General features: G+C 43.5%; 1 pseudogene; it reads left to right on the top strand.

Moving 5' to 3' along the window:
• Nucleotides 1–26,110, top strand: part of LOC139671416 (phosphatidylinositol 4,5-bisphosphate 3-kinase catalytic subunit alpha isoform-like) — a 37,519-nt pseudogene that overhangs the window by 11,233 nt on the left and 176 nt on the right.

Raw genomic sequence — 26,110 nt, 5'->3', positions numbered from 1 at the left:
CCTGCTCATCCACATAAGCAATGCTCAGCCACTCACCAGAAGGCCAGAAATAGCCCTTGGCTCATTTTACTTGCCGACAGAGATGGAGCTAAGGGGGATGACTGGTCAGACCAGATCATTAGGATGGTATACATTTTATTCCTTTACTTATAGCCTCGTGAACTGAAAACTAAAACTGTCTCCCATCCTACAGGGTGCTGTCAGGAGGCCTCTGGCTTTCTATACCCCAAGCTATTTGATGCCTCAGCCAGTAGATTTTCCATCATCATCCATTGCTGCCACCTCTCTTTTGAAGCCTGCTATCAGGATATGCATTAGCTCTGCAGTGCCACACTCAGTATCAAAAATGAGTGCTCAGGGAGTGGAAAGAGGGAGGAAATCACTCTGATGTGACTGGACTGGATGGGAAACTGGTAAAGCAAAACCTAATCAGTCTTCTGAAAGGTATAGTTGGAGGTAGAGGTAGGGTTAGTGCCTGAGCAGATGAGATCAGTGTAATTTCTCATGCCTTTGCAAAATACTTTTCATAACTGCTCAGGGATTTCTTGCACAGACTCTGAGTTGAGCCACTCTGGTGCCAAGCAGACAAAAAACTGCCATGGGGTTCAAATTGCTCTGGGCTGTGTTTATCCCAGGCTCTCCCTAAAGGATGGATTCAAAGTCAAAGTAATCAGAGCATCGAAAACTGCCATGAGTGAAGAAATATTCCTGTGCTGTCATGAACTGCTTCTCTTCAAGCTGACTTTCCACCATGTTTTAGAGTCACTTCTACTACACACAGAGAAACAGAGGAAAATGGGAAATGAACTTTGTTAACCTCTGGAAACCCCACACTCCAGACCTTATAGCTGTTCCAAGGATCTGCTGCTGCTTTTATAACTATTCAATAACCAAGGTAGCAAGGGACTCTACCAAGAAAGGAAGATTTTTATACATACTGATGAACTCTTCACTGCATGTGCCATTAGCCCTGTGTGCTCCAGACGCATCAAAATTCATCACTGGACACATAACTTCTGGGGCTCATTGAGCCCCTCAGCAGGATAAACCCAGCAGGAGCTTGCACTGAGTACAGATATTCTGTTGAAACACAAAATCAGCCAAAAATAATGGAAATGCAATCAGCCTTGCTAAGATCTTCACTGTTCTTCCACCACATTTATACTGGACACAGTATTGATTCAAGTCCATTATTTTCAAGCATCATTAGGAGTACAATGAAGAGTGATAAATTATTATTTTAATGTGAATATAATGACAGAGACACACTTTTAAAGTAATTAGATTCTCAGTCTTCAGAGTTTGGAGTGTCTTTTTCCCATCAAGATCATGCGATGCTGACACTAGTGAGGCTTGAGACATGCCAAGGGGAATTGACTGCAGCTCAAAGACATACGGGCAGAGGAAAGGCTGAGCTCCCAAAGATGGGGAAGTTGTCTTTAAGATTTCTGTTTGGTCAATGCACAAAAGGAGCATGGGATTGCCAGGAGGGAAGAGCAGCAAATTTTTGGGTTTAGTGTTGATTAATTGTTACTGCCCATGACTAACAGACCCAGAAAATGTCCCTTGCTATTTGCATCATTCCCTTCATCTTTCCTGGCACAAGTAGCATGGGAAAGTGTTTATGAAGTGAGGTGCCCATGGCTTTAAAACCCATTTGTTGCCTAAAACCGAACTGCCTTATAACATACTGAGCACAGGCTAGTTATAAGGAACCATGCTTTTGCCTCACTCAGTCTACCAAAAGCAGCTCTTCAGTGGTTGGGACCCTCTAAAGTCTTTGCATACGCACCCCCCTTCTCAATAACATTAAGTCTAGAGTATTCCTGCACATGAACTGCTCCTCACACTCTCCAGAAATCCCAGGAACAACCTGGTTTCTCTGGGATGTCATAAAGGGAGGTACAAGCATGGGGGAGACCTTTCCCACAAAAGTTAAGCTGCTGTTCCCTCTGAGACCTTTCAGGTACCAGATGCTGCACTGGGAGAGAGGCAGTGCCTGTATAGTCAGAAGCCAGGCTGCTTTTTTGTCAGCATGCACTTATATAATAAATAACCCTATAGCAATGAGGCTCTGAGTTTAGGTTCCTGGTATCACCAAGTGCTTCTGCTGAAGAGCCGCTACTTTTCCACACCCTTGAACAGGAGGAGAGCATTGGTCAGGTCAGGGATGGGAAAACAAAACTTGTTGCTGTAAATGGCTCCAGAACAGAACAGCTTGTGCAAAGCTAGGAGATCTACAGATAGAAAGTGCAGGTATGGAAATACAAAGTAATTTTTAAAGTCATGGGGATTCAAGACACCAAATTGATTCCCTCCTTTCTCAGTCCAAATTATTGTAAACAACCCTCTAGATTTGAGCAGGAATGACCTCTGAGTTTTAAATATTCTAAAATATTAACTGCTTCTCTTGTTACACTGTGATTTATACAAGGGTTATCTCATATCATTGGTCTCTCATGATGATTAAAGACTAAAGTAATGACCAGTAACTCTGGGATTGAAGCTTAAATGTCACTGCCCAGAACTGAAGACAGCAAAAGGTGGCTAAATGGTTCTACATGAATACTGAAGTGTCATTCTAATGAAGATGAGGTAGTAGCAACCAGACAATGATTAGAAGATGATATGGGGAGGACTCTGGGCGGAGACCAGAGGGCAGCATCTGCCAATTAGCTTAAAATTAGGTTGAAGAAGGCTTGAGCCACAATCTCTGCTTCTGTAGTACAGCAACTGGTTGGCTGAGAAGGAACAGCTGAGGTTTCATTAGAGCTAGAATTTTTTTTTAATCCAGAGTCCCTCATGACCAGCTAATAGAGTTTGCTTTTGATGAGATGTTTAATCAGAAAAACTGTCTGCAAGCCTACATTGAGAGATTTCTTCACCGTTCAGGTATAGTATTACTATTTTGCACTCTTGTGGCCTTATGGATTCTAAGAGCAATGAACTGCAGAACATTTAACTGTAAAACAACTAAGAGTTGATTTGGAACAGTAGTACGAGTCCTGAGGTCCATACTTGGTCAAAGATTCACAATGATATCAGTGCAATGTACTTGCTAGTGCCTGGCCCCTGGATAGAGACTTCCAAGTTCGTTAGAGTCCAGAGTGTCTCTGAACCTAACCACAGAAAATCCTACATCTACACATTCAAAAGGACTTCAATTAATGAGAAGCAATTTCTGAAGTGGAGGATTCAAATTGTCTTTAAATTTTATGTGGGTATTCACCAGGGCTCCCTCTGTCCTCAAGAGAAAGAGGCGGGATTCAGAGTTTAGGATGAGAGCAATAGTCCTTTGGAGGTTTCTTTACCTTGCCACTGACTTCTCTCTTGTAAGTTCCCATAGTCAGTGCCTTAGACAGCTTTTGAACTTAACTGAAAAACATGATTGCTGCTTTTATACACATTCCACCTATGAAGGGTAAAGGGAACCTTAGTATTAGATTTAAAACCTGAAACCATACCATTCGTTGTAGGGGTGACAGTGTGTGTGTGGATGTCCTAAGGTCTGAAGTGATTAACGAATGCACCGTTACGGACCAGAGAGCTACCTGTAGAATGTAGAATACTTTGTAACCAGTAGGATGATTCTATGTATGTTAGATGAACTGACCAACTAATAGTGCCATGACATGTTGGATATGAGAGTATATAAATAGTGTAGCTATAACTAAAAATAAACTCTAGCCTTCTGATCAAGTCTTCTGATACCTGCTGTGTCTGAGCTCTTCTGACCATTATTAATGCAACCCCCTTAACCCTACAAAGGGTGACCCCAATAATTCTTGGTAGCCACCTTCTAAGCTCTCAAAAGCAAACTGGGATGGAGTTGGTGACGTTCTGGTGGCTTGTGGAGAAATAACAGAGTGAGGTGTTTGCCATGTAGCCTCAGCTAATGCAAAAGAACCAACCTGCTCCCTTCACATCCTCACATTGCTCAGAGACTGTTCAGAGCCCTCCCAACTCCTTAGGGATCAGCTTTGTCAACCTACATGTGCTGAAGTCTCAACCTGAACCATTGCAGCTGCACTTGCAGACTGCAATGTCACTTGCTATAAACCTTCTGGGGCAGGGGCTTTCTGAGTTTTACAAAAGCCAGCACAGAGGGGTCCTGGTCTGTAACTGAGGTTTTCACTTGCTATTGCAATCCAGAGAACTCTCAATGAGAGTTTGAAAACATGATGTGGCAGAGAGTGGTTAGGTTTACTACATAGGTTGTCCTGAACTACACAGGTAGATGCAAATCCATAGGACATCAGTTGTCCTCTTACTACTTTCATCAGTGAATGATACAGTCTTTGCAATGGAGTTCAGTCTCACCTTCCCACACAGAGAAAACTTTCCCAGCCTTCCTGTTTGGCCCTGTGCTGGAGATGATGTTTCTTCATAAAAAGGGGCTGATGCGTTGGGATACAATTTTTCTCTTGTAAAACCATCTTTTCCTGGACACTTGCCTTTTGGGGAGTTATTATTTGTTTAACAACTACAACACAGTCTTGTAATTTGGTACATTTCAAAGTTTTGCATCCTCAGAGGGGGTCTTTATTAGTCAGAGCTATAATAGCATCTTTATCAATGAAGGACTACAAATTAATTGCATTAGTATTTGCAAAGTGCCTGGAAGATTTAAACAGCTCTATATGTTCAAGTAAATTAATATTTAGGAAGTTCTAAGAGAAGACACAAATGTCACCAGAGGCCAGGACACTATAGAGTCCCACTCCTTTTTCACTGCACACATGATCTTCACCTGAGTGGTGAATACCCAAGGAGATGTGCACACACTGGTTTCCTGGTGATGCTGATCTTTGGAGATTTTCCCTTTGTAAGAATGTGGTGGTTCCAATGACAGGAACAGATGTTAAGGAGAAACATGGGTTGTTTTTTGTTGGGGTTTTGGGTTTTTTGAGTTGGTTTTTTTTTGTTGATTTTTTGGGGTTTTTTGTATTTAATGCAGGAAACCATGTAAGCCTGTGAAGGGGATGTAGTTCAGGACAATTCAATTTTGCATGGAAGTTGCTGTGATGATAGGTACAGGTACTTTTGAGATGAAAGTGGGAGAGCCTGAACTGAGAAAGCCACAGATGAAGCAAAGGTTGGGCAAAATGCTGCAGAGGGAGTTTTGAGGTGGATGGGCAAAGCTGAGAGGAACCTGAAGCTGGAAACAAACATGTTCGACAGTGGAGAGGAGCAAGAGCTGTGAGCACAGACACACTCCAAGGCAGATGAAAATCTCTTGTCAGATGCTAAATCATAGCCCTTTGCAGTAGGAAGGCACTCAATCAGCCTTCCACTTCACCTCTACACACATCCTTTTTCCCATCTGCAACATGACAGAAATGAATATTCCCTTATGGCTGGGATAGTGAATTTTTGATTGCTGGAGGATGCCACAGGAATCCAAAGTGGGTTGTTTGTTATGAACAAAGTGTGTGCATTTATTTTGTGGCTGACATACTTTCCCTAGGAAAGGCAGAGGGGACTGGATGAGAGGTAGGACACAGAGTACAGCTGACCCATTTTCAAACCAAGCATTGTGTTGGCTGCTGACTCTTGGGAGATTATGCCAGATGCCCAGGGATATGAAGGCAGTAGCATCCTTCTTGCTCTTCCACAGTAGTGCCCTACTCCTGTAACCTTGTACTTCCCAGGAATCCTCCACCTGCCCAGGTTGCTGCAGTATACACAGTACTTGAAAAGAGGCAAGACAGAGAGTTTGTAAATTGGTATAGTGAGTCAGAAGACTTGTCTTCCTTGCTAGGAAGTGCTTTCATTGACTCCTTAAAACACAGTTTGAAGAGCCACAGAAAATTACTCTCTCCCAGGGCTCTGCTCTCAAGGGTGTCATCAAAGGGTTTCATGCATCAGATACTTATTTTGGCCTAGAACAGACCCTGTGGTGTTCAACAGAATTAACAATTTAGGTAATTATTTTATTTTACACTATGGGAGCATCAAAGAGACAGATCATAGACACACTGCACCCACTGAAAGGCTCCTTAATGCACCACACACAGTATCTTCTGAATATGAAGGTCCAACATTTGAAGTCCACTCCTGGTCTTCAGTACTTCTAGAGATTTTTGATCCCAGTATCACTCACTGGGGGAATCCTTCAACACAAGGCACTCCAACACAAGACCAGGGCTCTGTGGGGAGAAACCTCTGACCAGTGCTCAGTCTTTTGGGCTGCCCAAGTACCTTTCAGCAGAGCAACTGCACTTATTTAGGTTTATGTAGCATTAAGAGCAGCTCCAGGTGCCTTTGCCATCTAAAGGAACCGCAGAGCAGACTGGAGAGGCCTTGCAGTGGGGAAGTGGTTCAATCAGCAGCTCAGGGCTCAGGGGACATGTGGAGGAAGGTGGCAGGGGAACCACACCAAAAGTCATCCTACCAAAAGTTAAAAATCTGAACAACAACCTTCCTTCCCTGCTCCAAATCATAATTCCCTCTCCACAGACATCACATGACATTATTCAGCTTCTTTTTCAAACTCTTCAATGAATTCCCAGCTTCTGCCTAACTCTTAACAGGAATCTTGGAGGTTTCCAGACACAAGGGGCTTTGCTTCATGGCAGGGAGTTGGCTGTGGACAAAGAGCTAATTCCCAGCAGCTCGTGCTTAGAAGGCACATCAGCAGCTCTTTCTCAGTGAGCAACGGAGCCCTGCTTTTGCTGCTGCCAAAAGGCTGCACTCCACATTACATGGAGATTTATAGAGGGGCTCAGAGAAATGGAGATGAGTGCTTTTATTGCCTATATTAAACCATGCAAATGTAGAGTGCAGGCTATGAGGTGATGGGAAAAGGCTTGATTTAACAAGACAGAAGAGCCAGTTCGGGAAGTAAATAAAATTCTGGCACTTTCCTTTGTAGATAGATGATGGGGGAGGAGGATGATTTCCACTTGTGAATGTGGTTTCCAGAACCAACTCTAGGGAAATATAATGACAGAAGTCAATTTAATGATCAGAATTCTCATCAGGGAAAAGAAAGACTTTAAATAAAAGCAATGGAAAGTGGTAGGGCACAGTTTAACTCTTGGAACCCCTCTAACTGTGGTTAAAAGTTTCTCTTGAATTTAGATAGTGAGGATCACACCAAAAAAGAAAAAAAAAAATAGAAAACCAAACCAGTCAGACTCTGAGGAATCAGAGAATCCATTTAGAAACAGGTATTTCTGCAAGTTGTCTGCATTACAGATCAAGAGATGGCAGTTATGACCCAGACTTTCTGAAAGATAAGGTAGAATTTGCCCATGCAGACATGCCTGGGAACTGGAAAGACTCATGATCTCCAACTTTTTTCCAACTCAAAAAAAAATATCCTCAGGAGCCATTGGAGGAAGAAGGCTGATGAGATGACCAATACTTCCTTTGAAGACCAAGAGCATATTCTTTTATAGCTGTAGACTAAGAACCAAAAAAGGGGATCACTTTTTGAAACCAGGCTGTGGAGAGAAAAAAAAATTTGAAAGTTTATTTCTAGGAGCAAGACATAAAATTCACCCAGTGACTTCAGCAGTACTGGTCATGTGAATGATCAGTACTCACCTGAAGGGAAGCCCCTGGCAGGATAAAAAGCAAGTTAAATATAGCATTCATTAGGGTGGAGAAACTAAGGTTAGTTTAATTTAATCTAAAATAATTTGGTATCCAGTTAAAGGGCATGAATACATCTCTACTAGCAATTTCACAAAAGTGTCATCAGCAGGGTAGTAGTTTAAGACACTTAGATGTTATTAGTTTTAGACATAAATAAAGTGTTTAAGGATTTTAATGGAAATTAAGGTACTGTCAGGTGTTGGAAGAAATTTGAACTTAGAAGTTTTTGTGCACAGCCCAGGCCATGGAGAGGGAAATGGGGCCTCTGTATCCTTGAGCCTGCTTCAAGAAGAGCAGTAAATAATAGAAAGAATGCGGCAGCTGCCAGGAGAAGCAGGTAAACACATTGATACAGAAAGGCATAGTTTTGAGAAAAGCACCAGTCCAGCTGGTAGCACGCCCTAGCCATAGACCAATGATATTCCTGTACTATTCGTAGACTGAGAGAATATGCGATATGTGTGTGTGTAATGTAAACAATAAATCAGAACCCCGATCATACTCCTATGGAGGTTACATCGTGATTCTCGCGCCGGAACCTGGGGAGCTCAAAAACCCGACATTTCTTACTTTAGTCAGGGACATGAATGAAGACTCTTGACTCTTGTTGACTTCGGCAAGTCACTGAAGCTCAGCCCCCAGACCTTGGTATGTGGCGGGATCACACACTCCAGAAGTAAAAGCCAATAAGTAAATTGTCAGCTGAGTAGACACACTAATGATTAACTCTTATTAGTGTAGTTGTCAAACTCTTAGCAAAAATGCCCAAAACCACTTAGTCTGACACTTTTAAAAAGAATCCTTGGAGCCAGGCACCAGATTTTTTTGAAAGTTAGGAAGATTTGACTCAAAGAAAATAAAGCTAAAGTCTCATACAATCCATCTCTCCTTAAAGAAGGATTAGGTACACATAAACTAATCCCACTCAGTACTTCTTCACACTGTTCTTAAAAACTTGGTGATGGAACACCCACATCTTGCCCAGTACTTTATTATTTTTATTGTTACAAAATATTTTCCTGATTTGAAACTTTTCTACAATTTAAACCCTCTACCTCTTGCCCTATATACCCTGGGGAGTTAGAGCAGTATATTATGCTTCTTTTAGCAGCAAGAGTAATTTTGATTTTTAGACTCTTTTCCTCCAAGTTGAGAAAACCAAACCTTTTTTTGTTTGTTTGGGTTTTTTTGTTTTTTGTTTGTTTGGGGTTTTTTTGCCAGTGTCCCAAAAGGAACAATGCAACTTACAAGAAACTGTTCATTTCTAAACATATTTATAGCAGTCTTCAGGGTAAATGAAGAGCAGTATGTCAGTGGTAAATTAAGAGCAGTAGGAATGCCATCTTTGGCTCTTGATTCTGGTCTCCCTTCTCAGATGAATCCATTGACCTATGTGGGATTTGGCTCCTCATTCATTTCCTGTCCTGCTGTCCTTTGGTCTTCACACACCAGTGCAACCATGGACTCTGATTTAGGGAACTTCCAGCACTGCAGACCTAATGTTTCCCATGTTCACTGCCACTGGATCTGTCCTAGCTCAATCCTTACACAAAATTTGATCAACAGCTTTGGCCTTGGCTCAGCATTTGCCTCTTGGGCACCATCTGACCTCCAGTATTGGATCACTTAGCAACACAAAGCAAATAGGTATTACCGGAGCACAGCCAAGTCCAGTTTAACCATTTACAGTGGATTGCTGACAAAAGGGATCTGCTGAGAGAATGAGACTCTGCTCATCACTAATTGCATTTCTCAGAAGCATTGTTAAATGTTCAGGTATAAAGAAATTATTTGAGCTTTTTCTTTATTTTGTTTCTTTGACCTATTTTTTTCCCTCCCCTTTTTGCATGTTTCTAACACATTTTTATCTATGGAAGTAAGACTCTCTAAATTGTCAACTGAAAAAAATAAGTGATTTTAATAAAAACCAGAATCCTCTAAATTTATGAAAATATAATAATGTTTTGAAATACTGCAAAGCTTCACAGCTAGTAGTCTGTATTTTACAAGCTAACCATGTCTCTGTAAGCCAATTTACAACCTCACTTACCTGCCTGATTTGTTGTTAAGATAAGGGTAATAAAAAACAAAAACCATCCAATGCTCCATGAAAATTCTAGTAAGAAAATATATCAGACCCTTTATATTGCCCTGTGTGGGCCTCCTGAAACACTGCTATTTTTAATTACCTTCACCTAGACTGACCTGATTCATTATGTTTAGCGCAGAAAAAGAGCATGATATCATCAGTGATGCTTCAGGAGCAAGAGAACAAACATATAATTTTGAAAGACTCTGAGGGTCCAGTACCAATAGTTTGCTTCAGTGTTGAGATTTCTAGGCCAATAACAACATCCCTTGTGCTGCACCATGCACACACTGACAGACTGTGACATCTGGTGTGCCAAAAGGTGTTTGCTCTCACAGCTCTGAGATGGGACAGGGTGGGTTGACTGGACATCCTGAGCTGTTGAACAAAGCCCATTCCCAGTGCCCGGGGACATGTGCTCACACGTTGGTGGATTTCTTCTTGGTACAGCAATACCTAAATATCTGAAACTGTAGAATCCTAGAATGGTTGGGATTGGAGAGGATAGTAAAGATAACCTAGTTCCATGGACAGTGCCATGGACAGTGCCACCTTCCAGCAGAACAGGTTGCTCAGAAACCCCCAATCCAGCCTGGTCTTGAGATGGGAAAAAAGGTTCATTGGGCCAGATAGTGTATAGGCACGTGAGAATAGATGGAGTCTACACCAAACACACAAAAGGAACAATTAATATCTATGTTTTTTTACACAGAAATGTCATATAGACATCCTGGAACTATTGCTAACATAAGACTACCCTTCTATGAGTCTTTTCCTTCCATCTCAGACCTACAAAGCTACTGAGTTCATTTCTTTCACCTCTCTGGGCTTCAACCCACATGACCTGATAAGGGCTTTTCTCCTATGGAGAGGAAAGCAGAGTGTCTTCCCTTTTTTGTGGTGAGACTAAGACAATTACAACTGGGGAGCACCATATGAGCACCATCAGACTGTTACTGGCTGCACTTTTCTGGGTCTGTGCTCTCCAACCTGGCAGGGAGGAGCAGAGACTTCTGACTAATTCCAGGAAGCGTCATCCAGCACAATTTATCACCTTGGGGCTAGCAAAAGTGCAGTCAGCCTCCACAGTAGGACTAATGGCTATGCAGAGGAGGTACTGACATCAAGGAATTCATTTTCTCACATGAATTATTGGTATAAAGAGACTCCTACAGTGCTGAGGACCCGAGATGAGAAGAACCACAAGCACGATGACAGCTCCGCTCTCGTTCCCCAAGGGTGCCATGTCTGCATGCCCAGCACTCACACTGCTGTTTCTGCAATGAAAGCACAACCCGAAACTGGCATTTGCCAGCAGCTGTCTTATGTGGATATGCTTGGCTTGATCACTTGAACAGTCAGCCTAAGAATAGCTTCCTCTCTAACATCTGATTTCTCTTAAAGGATAAAAATAAAACAATCAGAGCTTGGATATAAATAAGCAAACCACTGAACACTGCACTGCATGCATCTATGTTTAATGAAGGAAAATTTCACTTTACAAGGGGCATGAGTTATTTGTGTCAACCATATTTGGCCTCAAGATCAGTATCTAAGCTGCCACTTCTTGATCTGACAGCTAAATGACTTTTCACATTACAGAGCGCTTCAGTGCTCTGATCATACTAAGCTTTTCAGTTTATCATGACCCCAGTGGGCTTGCAGCCTGTGACAAACTCTCCCAGTCAGTGGTCAGAAAAGATGCGGGCACCATAACAGCCAGGGTCACACCAAAACAGCTTTTTGGAGGCAGCCACATGGTTCTGAGCACAGGTAGTGCCATGCACTTGTCCTCAGTGGAAAACAACAGACCTTGGCTGGTGTTAGTTTTTAGCTTGAGAGTCCTAGGGCCATATTAGACTGCCTGAGAAAGCTACTTTTCTTAGACATACAAAGGTCATGATGTATCTGTTCAAGAGCAGCATGGACAGTCCAGTCTAGGCTTCCCAGTCCAAGTACCTGAACTGCCACTGGAGACAAGTAGTCACAATTCTTAGCCCAGATGAATTGAATATAGGCTATAAATAGCTCTTGGTTCCTTTTCTTCTCCCCTCCCTGTTTGCACTCTGCATTCTATAAGCATTTCTCTCATACTGAATCCTCACAGGACATCTGCAGTACATGACGACTTATAAAACAGATTTTTTTCCCTCCTCAGAAACAAACAATCAAAACCCCCCAAAAACTAAAAGCAATGGGAAACAAACATGATCATCACTTTTCCCAGAATAGTCAAACTAAAGGATTCACTAAACTAGGAGGAAATGCTGAAATCAAGGAACAATTTTATTGTTTTGGAGGTGGGGTTTTTTGCCACCAGCAGCAGACCTGTCTCTTCTGTGCCAGACCACCTGTCACCTTAATAAGACATATTTCTTGGTTGAAAAATAGAACAGAGCATGCTGAAATCAGATACAAATTAGTATGTATGCTGAACAACATGATTAAAGTCAAGCCTTCAACTAATTGCTGGAGGCTGTAGCACAAAAATCTGAATGTTCAGAGCAAGGGATATCAGTGCCAGACTCCTGGCAAAACCTGGTCCTGCAATGTGCTCCCTGACAGCAATGACATCAGAAAGAGGTGAGAGGTCTGAAGGACAACCAGTAGTGCAAGTCAGGAGCCCAACAATGGCTCAAGCTGTAATGCCACAAGACAGGTTTGGGAATACATTTTTCCTGAAATTATAGGAGTGGGGAATGTGATACCTGGAGATCTGATGATTAACATTTGTTGGCAGGAAGAGGTTCTACCCCCTCCGATACCTTGAAATCAAGCCACTCTTTGCCCCATCAAACCACAAGAAAGGTCCTTCTCTTCTTACCAGTTCCTTGTGCTGAATCTTCTACACATTTGCCACAAGCCCTTGATCAAGGCCAAGAAGATCTTCCAAGAGTGGCGGAAGGGAATTGTCATATTCACTTCATTCCCAAGACACTGGAAAACAATAAGCAACTTAACAGATGTCTCATGAATGGTTTATGTCAAAACTGGGACCTGGGTGCATTCCTGAGTGCCAGCAGGATGCCCTCAATAAGGATCTGGTCATTGCCCTTGAAACATGGTCTATGGCAGCTGAGTTTAGCTTGATTTTGGCTGGTAATTCCTCCTCTGTTCTCTTTCTCTCTTCTTAATTACATTTGATTTTTCTTCAGAAGAGAATTCTTTTCCACGGTCATATTTTTATGGGAATTTTAATGAGTCACTTGGCATGACATTAATCACTGAAGTTTTAAAGTGTGTTCAAATTATATTTTCCTTCCCCTTGAATATCAGCCATAAATTTTTGTTTACAGTGAAATGCTAGGAAAAAAAATCCTTCAGTCTGTTTTCTTCAGTGCTAATTGAGGGTTTATTACTACTTCATTTGCCTACAATGGAATCAAACAAAAACCTCCATCCCTTTTCCATAGTGCTGCTAATTGAATTGAGTGGATTTAATGATATTACTGTATATACATAAATGAACATTTTTAAAATAAATAAATGAACATTAAAACTTGGTCTCTAAGGACACAGACTAAGTAGTTATCTGCATACTTTGCTAAAGCAGGTTTAACAGCTATTCTCAAATAAATGTACACAGCTCATTTCTGTGTTCAGCTTAACGGAGAAACCAGCCAAAGGTAGTACTGCTGGAAAGATACAAGGATGGGATTTTTCAGGCAACAAAGAAGGTTGGAGTGCTTATTTACAAGGGAATTCTTTTGGGATTTTGGCATCTAATTTCCATAAATCTCAGGGAACAACACTGCAATTGACATGCTGGCTGATCTGAACAGCCACGGAACACATCACAGGCTTTACCTGATCAGTTCAGCACTTCTCCTTGGCTATAAACTCAGGATTTATTTTTAGAAAATTGCTATTTAAAGCAGCCAAGGTTGCCAAAAACCATTTATGGTATCTGGTGATCATTTGCAGAGATTGTTTTATATGGCTCTTGTCCATGTAGCCCCCAAAAAGCATCTTGCTTCTTTGTCTACATCCAGATGAACCATTGAGGGTGATCTCTCAGCTTCCTCTGTAGAATGTTGGGATTTATTCATATTTCTTTTGATCTGAAAAGTTTTCCTTCCAGCTAATGAGTTTTTAGAGAAAACGATTTTTGCAAATTTGTGGTGGTTACCTAGACTATATTAATTAGATATTTAAAACAGGCATCTGATAAAGACTTCACTCTCTTATGAGTGAAAAATTGCACCTGGAATCAACTTTCCATTTGGTATAACATTTCTTATAGAAAACTTAATTTTTATCTGTACGTGCTGTGTAGTTTTTTCATGGACAGTCAGTGCCAAAGTCTTCCTTCACATCATCTCCTTTTAATTCCCAACAGCTCCAGGAATGGCAAGAGGAGTACTTGATTTACACAAGCCTACACATTTAATAGAAGAAAAGTTGTGATTGATCAGCCTGAAGAGAAAGCTTAGAAGACATCTTTCAGCATCCTTCCAGTACCTAAAGTGGCTATAAGAGAGGTGGAGAGGGACTTTTGGCAAGGGCATGTAGTGACAGGACAAGAGGGTATGGCTTTAAGCAGAAAGAGAGTAGTTTCAGATTGGATATCAGGGAGAAATTCTGTACTACATGTGTACTACTAGATGTTGTTGAAGATCCCTTCCAATGCCCCCCCTCGCCCTCCCCCCCAAAAGAATCCATGAATGGGTAGGAGAAAATGAATTGGAAGTATGTTTCTCATTGTACAAGTACTAAAATCAGAAATTGAAATAGTCACTAGATTTAAAGCAAACCAGTGAAGATCCTTTTCAGAAAGTTTATAACCAAACTACCAACTTACTGCCACAGAACATAGCTGTACCTAAAATTAGAAAAATATCCATGTGGGGTTTACACATATTTACAGAACATATGTGAATCTGCTGAGTACAATGATCTGGATGAAGTCTCGACTCAGTCAGGTTATTGACTGCTACAAACCAGCAGGGAAAGACTCCCTTGGCTCTCATTATGTTTGAAATATCCTTTCTCTGAACTTCCCTGGAGCCATGAACCAGGCAGCCTTTTGCTATGGTGGTTCTAATGTGCACTTTCATGTAGTCTTTATCTTTAAACACAATAGATGAAGGGCACTCTCTTGAAGTTTGTTTAAACGCAGAGGGTTTAGGTCAGTAGGTATTTAATCCTAGCCTCATGACACCCTAAGTGTTTGGTTGTGGGTTTTTTTCTTTGAATGGTGTAGCATATTTGGCAAAATGTATGTTGAATATAAATGAATAAAATCATGTTAAATAAATTACAAGAGTATTAGCTTCATTGAGTCTGTTTGTAAATTACTATGAAATTACTAGGAGAACAAATCTATTGGTGACACTTTATTTTTCACTGGAACAATGATCTAAATAAGATAAAATACAGTACATTGAATTTTTATGTACTTACCTGTAGTTAGATAATAAAACATGAATGATGGCATAAGTGTACTGATGTACAGTAGTTAATAGTCAATCTTGTCAATTTTAATAACATTCTCCCTAGAAAGATGCTGCCTGACTGTTTGTAAAAATAAAGCATGTTTAACCCAATGTTCATATATTAATCCCCTAGAAGGTTGTCAGTAACTTATTACTGGCTCTCTTTCCTTGGGTACATGTACAAATTGTTGCTTAGTTATTGAAGGGCTGCTCATCACAAGTGCAGTGCTTCAGGCATTAAGATTTTTTTATATCTGCACTGAAAAACTTATTTAAAAGCAATTATGCGCATCTGTATCCCTGAGCACTTCTGAGAAGGAACGCGGTTCTGCTGCAGTGTAAAGACTGGCACATCCCTGGGTCCTGGTTTTGTCCTATCTGACTGTAGGCACCTAAATTATAGAATCATAGAATGTTTCAGGTTGGAAAGGACCTTAAATATTATCTAGTTCCAATCTCTCATGGGGGAAGGGTCAGCTTCTACTAGATCAGGTTGCTCAAAGCTCCATTGAAGCTGTCCTTGAACTGATTTGCCCATGGAAAGATCCTTGTTGTCCCTATTGATTAAGGAGTGAAGACAGCAAAACAGGAGGAGTAGGTTTGGAGCCACTACACCCTCAAGGCTTTGCTTCTAAGTATAGGTACTGTTTTCCCCAAACCTACCTTGGGAACAGACAAGCAGAAGACCAGGCCTTGCCTGAAACAACAAGTTTGTCCTTCCTTGAACCCCTTTCCAGGGTTTGGTTGTTGCAGTCAGTAGCATTAACATAAAGGTTCCTGCCTTAGAGTACCTCTAATTAGTTTAGCAACTGCTAATAAGGTAACCTAATGAGAACTAGGTTCTCTGCATAAGCTCCCACTGGACCATGTGGACATACCTTTAGTTAAGAGCTTGGATAATTAAGGAAGGCCAGGACGATGTCCCCCCTTTTTCTAAAGTTTAGTTCATTTCTGCAAGGCAGAGGAGTAGGATCATCTGCATGAGCAGACATGACTGAAAAACTGTGAGCAGTGACTTTGTTCAACACAAATACACAATTTCCAAGGGGCTGCCTTTCTAAGGAGTCATGCTGTCAAAAACCCCCATACTTTTGCAAAGAAAAGAAACAAATTTTGTGTAAGTGAAAAAGATACCCTGGAAGGCCATAAGAATATCACAGAAACATAGAATCATTAAAGTTGTAAAAGACCTCCAAGATCATTGAGTCAAACCTTTGACCAAACACCACCATATCAACTAAACCCATATCATGAAGTGCCTTGTCTACTTGTTTTTTGAACACTTCTAGGGATGGTGACACCATCACTTCCCTGGGGAGCCTGTTCCATTGCTCAATCACTGATTTGGTGAAGAAAATTTTTCTAACATCCAAGCTGAAGATTCCCTGGTGCAATCAGCTCAGTTGGTTAGAGCAGGATGCTCTTAACACCAGGGTAAGGCTTCAATCCCTGTAAGGGCCATTCACGTAAGTGATGGACTCAATGATCCTTGTGGGTCCCTTTCAAATCAGAACACTGTATTCTGTAATTTGAGGCCTTTCTCCCTTGTCCTATCAAACACATTCCCCATTCAGGGTCAGTCCCGCTCCCTTCCTCTTATGCCCCTGTGAGAGGTGGCAGTTCTTTTTTTACATTTTTGTAACAAGAAGAAGAAAGACAAGACTTTTTTTGATGAAACATGGAGACTTTGTGACCTGAAACTATTTTAACCTTTTCTAAAAGTTATTAAACCAGTAGGTAACAGACAAGTGTTGTAGTTTGGGATTATTATGTAAATTCTCTCCCCTGCCACTTAACTGCCCAGGCCAGCGGTTAACAAAAGAAGCAGTTAACTGTGATCGCTGGGGTGGGGGCAGGTTTGTCTCTTTTGGTTTTTTTTTTTTGGATATTCTCCTCAGTCTTGGCTCGGCGGAAGGGGGGAGTGGGGACTCCAAGGAGGCAGGCTGCCCTGCTGGTTACTGCTGGGGTTTTTCCCTGGCTGTCTTGCCGCTGCCTACTTCGGACCACCTTTTCCTGCCGTGCTGCTGCCTGCCTTGGATTTGCTGCTGGTTGCTCGTACCTTTCTGCTTCTTGGACGGGGAACACAGGGGGAAGAGACTGAGTCCATCTGAAAGCCCACTACTCGTCTGTTTCGCTGGAGAGGGACTGAAACTCACTCTGCAGCCAGCCAGGCTGTGACAAGGACACTTAAGTATAACCTTTTCTCCCGGAGGAAAACCTGCTGGGTTTTGTTGTTGTTTTTTTTTTCTCTTATGGTGTTGGGGAAGTGGGTTGCACTAGTCTGTTTACATATATATATATATATATATAGCAGTTATCCTTCTTGTATTAAAATTCCTTTTCTTAAATTTGATAAAGAGTGGTGTGATTATTGTGGAGGAGGCCCCTCCCCTGCTTGTGGGTAAAACATTTTGGTTTTTCCCCTCAAACCGAGACATTTCTTGGCGCCCAACGTGGGGCTTGTAAACAAAGAAGGATAACTGCTATTTTGTGGCACCATGTGGGTCTTGAGCTTAGGGTTCATCAGGACCATCCTGTATAATATATTGGCTTTTTGTTGGTACAAATTCATGCCAAAAGGAGCGGCAGGTTTAAGTCTTATCAACAAATCAATGAGCAAAACTCAAATAGCCGCAATTATTATTGAGTTCTTACTCTGGATTTATGGTGCCATGAATTCGATGCCTTTGGATGTCATGTGGGTGGTGCTCTCCAGGCTGTTTTCCTGCCGCAACCTAAGCTGCTACCTCTGGGGATTCAGTGATAATAGTACGGACCCTTGGGAAGGAACAAAGGGGAATCTCTTCTCCCAACCCTTTGTCCATTCCCCATTCAAGTCTGCTACAACAGCTTTTGAGATGTTTAAATTCTCCCTGGATGCCAGAGATATCTTGCTCTTTATGGTTTTTCTGCAGGGTTGTATCCCTGCAGCTTACAGAATGTTTGAAGGTAGGGCCAGGGTTTTTCCAGAATGCATTCAGAAACCTAGCCCAGTGAAGGGGGAAAAGCGAGAGAATAAAACCCCTGATGCCACAGTGAAGGGAGAAAAGGATGAGGCTAAACCAGGAGGACAGGCCAAGCCTATGGAAGTTGCCCCTATTCAGAAAAGGAAATATAAGACCAAATTAGACCATCCAGCAGACGATGAGGGGGCTGCTGCACCTCCACAGCAAGCAGACCCAGAGCCTGAGATCATCACTGAGTCATTGTCATTTGATAATCTCCGTAGTTTGCGGAAAGACATTGCTCGACACCCGGGTGAGCCCATCCTGACTTGGTTGATCCGAGTTTGGGACCTTATGGGTGAAACCTTACAACTGGATGGTGCTGAAGCCAGGTTTTTGGGGGCTCTGGCCCAGGACGTGGCTATTGAACAGGTGTTCGTGAGGGAATCAAAGCCCCTTTCACTCTGGGCACGACTTCTAACGAGTGTAAGAGAGAAGTTTGTTTATAGAGAAATCCTGCAGGAACATCATATTAGGAAGACTTGGAAGACGATGGAAGAAGGAATTTTACGTCTGAGGGAGATGGCAATGATGGACGTGCTTTTTGGAAGAGGTGGGCAAGCCAATAATGACCCTGACAAGGTCAGATGCACACCACATATGTGGTGGGACCTTTCACGCTCGGGGCCAGCTGAATACACCGATTTCCTGGCATCCATGTATAGGGAAGAGAACCATGAAACAGTGGGCGCAGTAGCAAATAAGCTCCGGATATATGAAAGCATGACCCACAGCCCAATGCAGGCCCGTATTTCTGCTGTAGAGACATTGGTTGAGAGTCTCAAGACGCTGCCTGCAGAGGTAAAAGCGATCAGAGAGGAAATTAGGGAAAGTCTCCAAGTGGCACCAGTGCGAATGAGAACCTCTGAAGTCAGAGCCAGACGCCCCCCAGCCAGAGGAAGTGGACAGACCTCACGAACTGAGATGTGGTACTTCCTGGCCAAACATGGAGAAGACATGGGACGGTGGGATGGGAAACCCACCCGTGCCCTTGCAGCCCGAGTACAAGAACTGAAGGAGAATGGAAGAAGGTCAGTGAGAGTAAGTGCAGTCCCAGTTTCCCACGGGCAAGAATCTGACCCACAGGAGGGCACCTCCCAGGTGTACTCATCGAGAAAAGGTTCTGACCGCTATGACCAGGATCAGTGTTAGAGGGGCCCTGCCTCTAGCCAGGTAGAGGCACGGGACAACCGTGTCTATTGGACTGTGTGGATTCGATGGCCTGGTACATCAGACCCACAAAAGTATAAGGCTTTGGTTGATACTGGCACTCAATGCACATTAATGCCATCAGGACATGTGGGCTCAGAAACTATTTCTATTTCTGGGGTGACAGGGGGATCTCAAGAGTTGACTGTGCTAGAAGCTGAAGTGAGCTTGACAGGGAGAGATTGGCAGAAACACCCCATTGTGACTGGTCCAGCCGCCCCATGTATCCTGGGCATTGACTACCTCAGGAATGGATATTTTAAGGACCCAAAGGGGCATAGATGGGCTTTTGGAATAGCCACTGTACAGACAGAAGGGATTGAACAATTGAACTCATTGCCAGGTCTCTCAGAAAGTCCTTCTGCTGTTGGACTGTTGAAAGTTGAGGAACAGCAAGTGCCAATTGCCACCACGACAGTGCACCGTCGGCAATACCGAACGAACCGTGATGCTGTGATCCCCATCCATAAGATGATCCGTGAACTGGAGAGCCAAGGGGTGGTCAGCAAAACCCACTCACCCTTCAACAGCCCCATCTGGCCTGTGCATAAGTCTGATGGAGAATGGAGATTGACTGTGGACTATCGTGGCTTGAATGAAGTTACCCCACCGCTGAGTGCCGCTGTGCCGGACATGCTGGAGCTCCAGTATGAACTGGAGTCCAGGGCAGCAAAGTGGTATGCCACTATTGACATTGCTAATGCGTTCTTCTCCATTCCTCTGGCACCAGAGTGCAGGCCACAGTTTGCTTTTACCTGGAGGGGCGTGCAGTACACCTGGAACCGACTACCCCAGGGGTGGAAACACAGTCCCACCATCTGTCATGGACTGATCCAGACTGCACTGGAGAAGGGTGAGGCTCCAGAACACCTGCAATACATTGATGACATCATTGTGTGGGGGGACACAGCAGAAGAGGTTTTTCAGAAAGGAGAGAAAATCATCCAGATCCTTTTGGGAGCTGGCTTTGCCATCAAACGGAGTAAGGTTAAGGGACCAGCCCAAGAGATCCAGTTCCTGGGAGTGAAGTGGCAGGATGGACGCCGTCAGATTCCAACAGAAGTCATCAATAAGATCACAGCAATGTCTCCACCCACCAGCAAAAAGGAAACACAAGCCTTCCTGGGTGCCATAGGGTTCTGGAGGATGCATATCCCAGCATACAGTCAGATCGTAAGCCCTCTCTACTTGGTAACCCGTAAGAAGAATGATTTCCACTGGGGCCCTGAGCAGCAACAAGCCTTTGACCAGATTAAGCATGAGATTGCTCAGGCTGTAGCCCTTGGACCAGTCAGGACAGGACCAGACATACAGAACATGCTCTACTCCGCCGCCGGGAATAATGGCCTGTCTTGGAGCCTTTGGCAGAAGGTGCCTGGTGAGACTCGAGGCCGACCACTTGGATTCTGGAGCCGAGGCTACAGAGGATCTGAAGCCAACTATACCCCCACAGAGAAAGAGATCCTAGCCGCCTATGAAGGAGTTCAAGCCGCCTCAGAGGTGATTGGCACAGAAGCACAGCTGTTTCTGGCACCTCGACTACCAGTGCTGAAGTGGATGTTGTCAGGACAGGCTGCCTCTACACATCACGCCACTGATGCTACCTGGAGCAAGTGGATTGCCCTGATTACGCAGCGCGCCCGTATAGGAAAATCAAATCGCCCTGGGATCCTGGAAATCATCACAAACTGGCCTGAAGGTGAAAATTTTGGTCTAGCAGATGAAGAGGAAGAGCAGGTGACACGTGCGGAAGAAGCTCCACCATACAATCAATTGCCAAAAGAGGAAATACGCTACGCCCTCTTCACCGATGGCTCCTGTCGCATTGTAGGGACTAATCGCAAATGGAAAGCAGCTGTATGGAGTCCCACACGACAAGTTGCAGAAGCTACTGAAGGAGAAGGTGGGTCGAGTCAGTTTGCAGAGCTTAAAGCCGTGCAGTTGGCCCTGGACATTGCTGAACGAGAGAAATGGCCAAAGCTTTACCTCTACACCGACTCATGGATGGTGGCCAATGCTCTCTGGGGATGGTTAGACCGATGGAAGAAAACCAATTGGAAACGCAGAGGGAAACCCATCTGGGCTGCCGATATATGGCAAGATATTGCCACCCGAGTAGAGAAGCTGATTGTGAGAGTCCGCCACGTAGACGCACACGTGCCCAAAAATCGGGCCAATGAGGAACATCTCAACAACCAACAGGCAGACCGAGCTGCGCAAGTGAAAGTATCACAGACAGATCTGGACTGGCAGCACAAGGGAGAGCTGTTCTTGGCTCGATGGGCCCATGATGCCTCGGGCCATCAGGGCAGAGATGCCACTTATAAATGGGCACGAGACCGAGGGGTGGATTTAACCATGGATATTATCTCTCAGGTTATCCACGACTGCAAGACATGTGCTGCCATTAAGCAGGCTAAGAGAGTGAAGCCCCTGTGGTATGGTGGGCGCTGGGATAAGTATAAGTACGGGGAGGCCTGGCAGGTTGACTACATCACACTGCCACAGACCCGCCAAGGCAAGCGCTATGTGCTCACCATGGTGGAAGCAACCACAGGGTGGCTGGAGACACACCCAGTGCCTCACGCCACTGCTCGGAACACCATCCTAGGCCTGGAAAAACAAGTGCTGTGGCGACATGGCACCCCAGAACGAATTGAGTCAGATAATGGAACTCATTTCAAAAACAGCTTAGTTGCTACCTGGGCGAGAGAACATGGCATTGAGTGGGTGTATCATATCCCCTACCATGCACCAGCTGCCGGGAAAGTTGAGCGGTGTAATGGACTGTTGAAAACCACTTTGAAGGCGTTGGGTGGAGGGACTTTCAAACACTGGGATCAACACTTAGCAAAGGCTACATGGCTAGTCAACACTAGAGGCTCTGTCAATCGAGCCGGCCCTGCCCAATCAGAACCCCTTCACACTGTAGATGGAGACAAAGTCCCTGTAATACACCTGAGAGGTATGCTAGGGAAAACAGTCTGGATCAACCCTGCCTCAGGCAAAGGCAAACCCATTCGTGGGGTTGTCTTTGCTCAAGGATCTGGTTCCACCTGGTGGGTGATGCAGGAAGATGGAGAGACACGATGTATACCTCAAGGGGAACTTATCTCTGGGTAAACGACTCATATTACTGTATTTGTAAACACTTAATTATTTGAAAGAAATTTAAGTTTAATGTAGAGTATCGGCATGGAAGAGAATTTAGGGGTGGATAATGTTGTAGTTTGGGATTATTATTGTGCTGGTTTGAAGGTGAACCAGCAGGGGAAATGAACTCACCACGAGAGAGATTATAAGTCAGAGCTAAAATTTAATAATAATATTACAATAACAACACTGATACACAAGGGAAATTGCTTTCAACTCACAATACCCCAGCAGTATAACCCAGTGTCCTGGGGCACAAACCCAAGGGGGTTTGTTTGCCCTTCTGCTGAGACCCCTGTGGCTCCCCCAAGTCCAGAGCAAAAGGAAAAGAAAAAACCTGTTGGTGCAGGCGAGGGCTGTGGTCTGGGCGAGAGCGGTGATCTCCTGCTGTCGAGGTCCTGCTGCTGCTCTGGATCCGACGAGAAGGTCCTGAGGTCTTCTTACCCACCACTTATGTACCCTCAGGGAGCACTCAGTCCCTCCCCCTGGGCGGGGACTCACACAATGGGTGATTAACTCTGGGAGCCAGGGGTTGTTGAGCTGTTGATCGCCCATTAGCAGCTCCGCCCCCCTCAGGCTGGGTGTGAAGTGATAATGGCTCCCTGGGCAGCTGCTGCTAATGGCCCACTATCCTTGGGGAATGAATAGAGGGGGTGGAATACACAGGTTTGATCACCACCACACAGGGTTAGCTGGTCCCTCCAGCTGAACTAGGACAATTATGTAAATTCTCTCCCCTGCCACTTAACTGCCCAGGCCAGCGGTTAACAAAAGAAGCAGTTAACTGTGATCGCTGGGGTGGGGGCAGGTTTGTCTCTTTTGTTTTTTTTTTTTTTTGGATATTCTCCTCAGTCTTGGCTCGGCGGAAGGGGGGAGTGGGGACTCCAAGGAGGCAGGCTGCCCTGCTGGTTACTGCTGGGGTTTTTCCCTGGCTGTCTTGCCGCTGCCTACTTCGGACCACCTTTTCCTGCCGTGCTGCTGCCTGCCTTGGATTTGCTGCTGGTTGCTCGTACCTTTCTGCTTCTTGGACGGGGAACACAGGGGGAAGAGACTGAGTCCATCTGAAAGCCCACTGCTCGTCTGTTTCGCTGGAGAGGGACTGAAACTCACTCTGCAGCCAGCCAGGCTGTGACAAGGACACTTAAGTATAACCTTTTCTCCCGGAGGAAAACCTGCTGGGTTTTGTTGTTGTTTTTTTTTTCTCTTATGGTGTTGGGGAAGTGGGTTGCACTAGTCTGTTTACATATATATATATATATATAGCAGTTATCCTTCTTGTATTAAAATTCCTTTTCTTAAATTTGATAAAGAGTGGTGTGATTATTGTGGAGGAGGCCCCTCCCCTGCTTGTGGGTAAAACATTTTGGTTTTTCCCCTCAAACCGAGACAACAAGAAAAGATTTTTAATAGAGAAATAGGTTTTGCTATTGGTCTGTAAATTTGACATGGTCAATGATGCAGAAGTACAAGACTTCAGAAGAAATATTCTTAATGTTTGCAAAGAAGCAGTGGAACTTCAAGATGCCAATTCACTGTGCAGTAGAGCACTGTATGTCTGTCCTCCAAATCTAGTGTTTTCAGCTGAACTACCCAAACATATATAAAATAATCTAGACAAAAGGCAAATTACAGTGGTGATATGGGTAATAGTCTCACCAAATAACGATAAGCAGAAATACATCTTAAAAATCAATCCTGACTGTGTGCCTCAGCAAGTTATTGCTGAAGCAATTAGGAAGAAAATGCAGTTACTGTCTTCTGAACTATTGAAACTTTATGTCTTGGAGTACCAGGCCAAATATATTTTAAAAGTGTGTGCCTTCAATGAATACATGCTAGAAAAATGTCCACTGAGCCATTATAAGTAAGAAGAAGCTCTATAATGCTTGGTTGTATGCCCAACCTGATGTTGATGGCAAAGGAAAGCCAGTACACCAGCTGCCAATGGCAACCTTGACAGCGCTATCCTATTCCAGGCATATCTCTACAGATGCACCCTATACAAATGGAGAAGCTACAACCAAATCCCTCTGGACTGTAAATAGTGCCCTCAGAATAAGAATCTTCTGTGCAACCTATGTAAATGTGAACATGAGAGTCATAGACAAGCTCTGTGCTAGAACAGGTATCTACCACAGCAGGGAATCTTTGTGTGACAATGTCAATACTCAAAGGGTGCCTTTTTCTAATCCCAGATGGAATGAATGGCTGTTGTATGACATGAACAGTCCTGACCTCCTGCATACTGCTCAGATTTGCCTCTCTACCTGCTCTGTTAAAAGGCAGAAGGAAGATAAAGAGGAGCACTGTCCATTGGCTTGGGGAAATAAAAACATTTGATTACACAGACACTCTTGTATCTGGGAAGATGGCTTTGAATCTTTCTGTAGTACCTCATAGGATGGAGGATTTGTTCAATCCTATTAGTGTTACTGCAAAAAATTCAAAATAAGGAAACTCCATGCTTAGAGCTGGAATTTGATTGGTCAAGCTCATGCCTAAGTATTTTAGTGTATATTTTGTAGATTTTTAGAATCATATAGGTTATATGGATTCTCCTGGGTTGTTCACATTTTAGGTGGTGTTGAAAATTATTGAAGCTCTTTTTCACAGATTCTTAAGTTTTCTCACTCCCTGCCAAGGGCATGGTGTTTATGAAGAACCACCTGCAAGATAGTTTGAAGACAAACCCACAAGAAGAAGGCCTACAGGTCCTGGAGCTTCTCCAAGGGGCAATTCTGAAAACCTCTATGGTTGGGCACCATGGGAAATGAGAACCATGGTTGGTCATAGATAACATATATGCTAACAGCTAGAGAGGTTATAAAACTGTAACATCCTTGGACACCTGTGTGCTTGTGGGTGTGTGTGCACCTTGAAAGCTTTCAGTAAAGGTATACCATCCTTCTCCATTAATATTGTTTTGGGGTGTCTGTTTTCCTGGAATTCAGGCAACATAGAAATCCTGTAAAGTTTCCAAATATGGCAGTAATAGAAGAACATGTCAGCTGGACTATATCACATGAACTGGGATTCAACTGCAGCTATGCAGGGCAAAGTAGCAGAATAGTTCAAGACAGAGAATTAACAGAGAGTGACAAGGAGCAATTGCGAGCCATATGTCCCTTTCACCCTTTGTGTGAAATCACTGAGCAAGAGAAGGACTTCCACTGGAGACACAGCCACTATTGTGGAAATACTCCAGAAATTTTGCCCAAAATACTTTTGTCTGTTAAATGGAATTTTAGAGAAGAAGTGGCCCAGATGTACTGTTTGGGAAAAGATTGACCTTCAGTCAAGCCAGAGCAAACAATGGAGCTCTTAGACTGCAATTATCCAGATCAAATGGTGCGAGCTTTTGCAGTTCAGTGTCTAGAGGAGTCCTTGACAGATGACAAACTCTCAGTATCTCATCCAGCCGGTAGAGGTTCTGAAATATGAAAAGTATTTAGACTTCATATGGTTGGTGATTGCCCAGTCCTCTAATTTTTCAGGGTCTCTCTGCAGGGCCTCCCTGCCTTCGAGGGAGTCAACAGCTTCTCACAGTTTTCTGTCATCCGCAAACTTGCTCAGTGTCCCTTCCAGTCCTGCATCCAAGTCATTTATGAAGATGTTGA

The sequence above is a fragment of the Pithys albifrons genome, chromosome 4 (genome assembly GCF_047495875.1).
Source record: "Pithys albifrons albifrons isolate INPA30051 chromosome 4, PitAlb_v1, whole genome shotgun sequence".
NCBI lineage: Eukaryota > Metazoa > Chordata > Aves > Passeriformes > Thamnophilidae > Pithys > Pithys albifrons.
Note: the sequence above shows the minus strand (reverse complement) of the source record. Positions and strands in the feature narration are given on the sequence as shown.